Here is a 6,261-nt window from a genome sequence, read left to right as displayed (position 1 = left end):
TCCATTCACAATTTACTGTTTACACGGTAAGATTTCTGTTGACATTGCAAAATGATGTCGATGTCGAATGAATTTGAAATTCAGCACAAAATTGCTTACAAACCGCGCTACATAAACACAAAGATACGTCAACTGGCACACCAGCATACATGAAAAAATACCCTGCAATTCATGGCGACCAAATTAGTAATATTTATTTTTAACTTGTGGATCCCACACAGATTATTACATTTAACTTCGATTAGGGATGTTTAATGGTTTTGATCCTCTAAATGCATGAACCACATTGGTTCAATACATCATCCATATATTAACAGCTTGTAAAATGCCGAGTATTTTAAAGATTTTTTCGCAGTATGAAATGCGTTGGTATCTTGAAATAGTTTAAGAATTTCTAAGTTACTTTTTTATTTTTCCATTCATGCCAGTGATATGCAGACCAAAAAAAATGATTTTCCTTTATTTTTTAACTTTAACTTAAACTGTTTTCTGCTCTCTGCCATTATTTTTTAACTCTTCTTAACGTTGTCTTCACTTTTAGCCTGGTTAAGTCAGAGTTATATCGTTGTCTAGTGTATTACGTTTGTTTTTGTCTTGTTTGTATTGGTACCCTTCATATACCCGTATATGAAGCATGACTTGTTTTGGTGTCTTTGTTGGTTCAATTAGTTTCCATTTCAATTTATAAAATGTGTAGAGGGAAAAATATTGTGTTTTCTTATCTCTGTAAATGCAGTTGCCATTTAACATACTGTCTCTCTCGTCAATTCATACACACACAAACAAAGTTAAATACGCATACCATGGTAAAAAATACAAACTTACAAACAAACTACAAACGAAGGAAGGAAGCTAAAAAATCTTTTAAACATTTATTAACAACAACTATTATATTACTTCAACAGCACTTACTCATTCCAGAATATCTTTGATAATATTTTAAAATATCATAAGTACATAATTAAGATTTTTTATATAAATTTTCTGTAGTAATTTATCAAATTAAAATGATATTCTTATTGAAATTGATGTCTCTAATACAATTTATTCAATAAGTCGAGTTATAAGGTTTTGTAAAAATGTCTCAGATGTACCTTATACAGAGTGACTTATAACATTTGATACATCATTTTCTTTCTTTCAGTGCAATTATATAGAACAACGGCTGTCATTAAACTTTTCATATAAAAATTACTTTCCGTGAAAAATTAACTTGGCTTCTAGTTAGTTATGTGTATATTTTAGACAATTTCACGAAGTATTGCATCGATATGTTAGAGCATATTAAACAAAATTAGACTGTTTATTTTACATTATATTGAATTTGTTTCGTATCGCACAATAGTAAACAAATTAAAATACACTAATCGGCAGAGAATATATTCCCGTGGATTTAGCTATATCGGTTTTTTTATATAAACCTATAATAATAAGATTTGGTAAACGTGATATGTTTGGCCTAAGGACGACTCTTGAAGATTTTTGTAGATCACTTGAAATTTCATAACTCACTAAAAGGTTTAGCATAGAAACCTTTTATAAACATAAATCTAACACTTAACTTTTTTAAGAAACTTTTTAAAAAAATAAGATTTCTTTTCATAAATTGTTTAAATATTTCAATAGTGGAAAAACTCTTAAGAAAATTCCAACTGCTTTTACAATTTGAGGAAGGATTGATGAAAATATTTCCTCATAATGTAATGTTGAAATATTCTTGTGAAATGCCAGCATCATAACTGACAAAGAAAATTAACAGTTGACATGTTTTTGAATAATTTATAATTTCAACAGAACTCGCGTTTAGTTTCATTTCGGTTTCTGTATTTGTCACACTGTCATTACGTTTTCTACTGTTGAGTATTTATGAAATGTCAGGAAATATTAGCATTTGATATGACTTTTGGTTTGTTTATTAATATGTATGAATGTAAATATAAAAGAGTATAAGTTGAGTATATAGGTGGTTATAAATATAAATGAATTTAAAAGACCTACATCAGCAAGTTTGTAATAACTACAAAACGAGTACTTAACCTGAATGTATTTAAGTATATTTCCGTTTTAGATCTAAACTGACATTAGTTTTTCTATATAAATATATATGTTTATTAGTACTTTTATCTAAATATATATATTCTACAAATATATTTTTTGATATTTTGGTTGTTGTTGGCTTTACTAAGGAAATAATTTAGTACTACTATTTGCAAACACGCATTTTCTTTCCTTTAATTTTATTTGTGGACTACGGAAATGTTATTGTGTCAGCAAAGGGACGAGCGAACATTTACAATGTTATTAGCCGTCATCGTTCCTTAATGTTTTTCGCATTTTCTTTTTGCTGCAATAAAAATTAACGGGCTTCAGCTTTTAGCTGAAATAATCTGAATAAAATATTGAAAAGTTTGATTAAAAAAATCTGTAGTAAAAAAATTAATTAATTATTTAATTAATATGGATATATGTATCTAAATTTGGTTAGAATTTTTAGGCTTTATAAGTGAAGAAGTTAACATTCCTTTGGGTTTATTAACGAATTATTTTATTTTAGTATAAATTTGAAATAAAATACTATGCGGTGGCATTTTAAAAGCGGAAAGCATAGATTATAACTTAATTTATTTCAAAATTGTGAAAATTTCATACACTTAGTGCGATATAATTCTATCATTGATCTTTTTAATTACTTTAGCCAATTGTCAGTTAGCCGATAAGCACAGCTATTTTCCTTTACTTTTAGAACATATTTTAAGCACTTGACAAACATATTTTCAGTTTTTTACCGGGATAATTACGACAGTATAAATTAAATACTTCAGCGTTATTCATTATGTTATCAATAATATTTTTGAATAAAAAGCACATATGTACATGTAGTACTCAAAAAATTTAACGAAGAACTCGATTTTCTCCAAAAAATATGCATATACACTCTAAGACCATAAGGTCCATTGTGATTCCCTTCAAAGAGTGATGATTAAAAATCAGAGAAACACGAATCTGTTTAATTTAAAAATTTTCACAATAACTTCCTAATATTTCCGAAAATGTTCTTTTTAATAAGTGTTTTTCTAAAATTATTTCTTAATTCGATATATAAAAAGAATATTTTTTTAATTTTAACAAACAATTGCAACAAATGTGCAATAGTATATATGCCTGACTCTGGTGTAAACTATTTCTTTATGATTATTTCCAACCACAGTTGCCAGATTTGTCGATTTATGGTATTTTGTCGATTTTCGACCATACAAATTATTACTAAGTGCGATTTTGCATTGGCAACAGTGCACTGAACCGACAAACGCCATCCCTCTAGAGAGGATGCAAAATCAAATTATCTAAAAAAATCGCGAAAATAAGTTGTAGTAATCGTTTTTTAATTTCATACTCCAAATATCAAACTGTCTGCTAAAAATTAAATATTAAATATTTAAACTTATTTATAATTCTTGTACATTCTTTCTCATTAGAATCCACTATGCTTCGGACGTTATTTATTTATAATCTATTAATAACAATCTAATAAAATTGTTTTTCTTTTTTTTCATAAAAAATATTTAAATGTTATTCGAAATACAGATGGGCTTAAACAAAAAAAAAAAAAAAAAAAAAATTAAAGATGAAAGAATATGTACAAAACAATGGGAGATACGTGGAACTAGGGTGATGGTATAACTTTTTATATCTTTACGATCACCAACTTCAAATAAGCTTTAAAAGAGGCCGACCGACGGAAATAGTGGGATTTTGTTCCAATTGGTAATTTTTTGAGAATATTTGCTATAAATGGTAATTTTTAATTTATTTATATTTAATATTGCTTTATTTAATATATAACTCAAAATTATGTTTTCGATAAATCTAGAGGTTTAAAATAATTATTCCATATTTACAATATTAGTAAAATGTTAAATTTCTTAACTATGTAAATTACCATATTTGTTTGACAAAATACATAAATTTGAAGCAAGAAGAAGCTAGAACACCATACAAATATTTATTGGACACATTTTTAGTTTTGGGAAAAAGAAGTGGTCGTCTGAAACATAGTGCAACCTGAAAATAACAATATCTTCCACAACAGTTTTAATATAATTATTTCAAATTTTCAAAGAAAATTATAAATCTTTTTAAATGGTTTCTCATGTGACTTAAAACATCAACGCGTCTACGTGCTTTCAAATGTCGACATTTCATTCCAAGTACAACAATGCTTATGAAATATGTGTTTATTTAATAAAATATACTTTGTGCTGGCATTTCTATACGTTTTTAAAATTTATAATTAAAATTTAATGACTTTTATTTATTATTTGAAAATTTAAAACCCAGCAATTTTTTGTTCCTTAAAATACTTAACAAATTAAAAAAGCAACAATAGAGCAGCAAACAAGTACATAATAAACAAATCATGACGAAGCTTTTTTTTGTTTTTTTCTTCAAAGCATTTGCAACAAGGCTGCCAGAATAGGAAGTAATTTGGTTTTATATTTCAGGAGCGGAATCCCATGCAATGGAAACAATACTTTTTATATTTTGTTTAAATAAGTACGTATTTTAATTTCAATATGATTTCAAACCAAATGGAAGGCATAGACGATTGTGAATGTGAGATAATGAGTAAAAGGTATTATATTCATGATTTGGGCTTATGAATTAAAAGAGCAGTTAAAAATAAATAAAAAGTTTTTATTTTAAACTAAAAAATTATCGCAAAAAAACTTATATCAATATATCATAAAAATCCTATTAAATTCATATATAGAGTTAAATCTTTTTTAACAAATTAAAGCAAATTTAATAGCAAACCTAATTCCATACATATATGTCTAATGTATGATTATACTATAAACCTATTTTTAAAAATAATTAACCAATTACTTTCTAAAATTAATTCAAAATATACATGTACATATACACAAAAAATGAAAAAAAAATAAAAAAAGAAATCTTAGTTACTTTAAAAAAACACTTATTTGTAGTGATTGTACAACTAAGTACGACCCTGTTTTTATTTTATTTAACGGTACACATGCCGTTATTTGTTTGCGTGTCGTGTCATGTAATGTTATCTTCTCTATTCATTCTAACTTTATTTTTTATAGTCTTGTGATATTTTTATCCTTACATTATGTTTGGTACATTAAGTGATAAGTTCAAACCGATTCTCATTAGCGACTGCCGAGGAGACATAAACTTTAACATTATAAAAGACATAAACAAACGAAACTCTAAGGACAATGAACAAATTGTTCTTTTTTACACAAAGAATAGGTCAGCAGACCTACTATGCCTCTTTTTTTGGTGAATTTAACGAGCAGTATGTGTTTGTAATTTCCCCATTTCGATGTATTTAAATAAATGGTACAAAAAAATCAAATGAAAGAAAAGGAACATGTTCCGCTTTGGTAAAATTTTAAAAGGAATATAAAATAAGAAAAGAACATAAAAACAACAATATTGTATATTATCAAAATATTTTCGTATCTGCTTCCGATGAGGCAAAAGTACGTAGCAACAGACGTATGCGTATGTATTAGGTGTGTTGTGGAAATATTGTATAATAACTTTTACTTAAGCTCTTGCTAAGTAACATAATTTCTCTGTCAGATCTATGGTATAACAATTATATTTATAAAAAATAGTAATTTTCATAAAGAAATTTAGATCCAAATGAAATTTTCACATTGTAACGAAATGGAGCCACTCTATTGTTATAAATATTATACATTATGAATGTCCATATTCATTTTCATTTTTACAACCAAGGAATTTTCGTATTTATTTTTTTAAAACCACAAAAAATAAACATTAATATTTATTATAGTCTTCTTGCTTACACCCACTAAATTTATATTTATGTAAACTATAATTCTACGAAATAATAAGTGAAACATCTCTTTAATAATACATATTAGTATTATCATTCTATATTTTCAAAATTTTTAAAGAAAAGTTTTTGATTAAAAACAACATATTATTAAAACTTAATTATTTCAAAATGATATACTTAATTCAAAGTTTTATAAATAGATAATTTAATTAAACATTATGAAATTATTTTTTGGCATTTTAAAAATTTATCTATCCATAAAATAAAGAATATCCCTAAGACCGGTCAAAACTATACCGAATAACATTCATTTCTGTACAAACCAAAGAAAGTTTGATGCTTCAATGCTGTGTAGGGATTTTGTATATTATTTTCTGATTATTATAAATAGAGAGGTGAATGATGAGCTATTTCTCTCTATA

The sequence above is a fragment of the Lucilia cuprina genome, chromosome 3 (assembly GCF_022045245.1).
Source record: "Lucilia cuprina isolate Lc7/37 chromosome 3, ASM2204524v1, whole genome shotgun sequence".
In the NCBI taxonomy this organism is placed as follows: domain Eukaryota; kingdom Metazoa; phylum Arthropoda; class Insecta; order Diptera; family Calliphoridae; genus Lucilia; species Lucilia cuprina.
The sequence above is the reverse complement of the archived record's forward strand: the minus strand, read 5'-3'. Positions refer to the sequence as shown.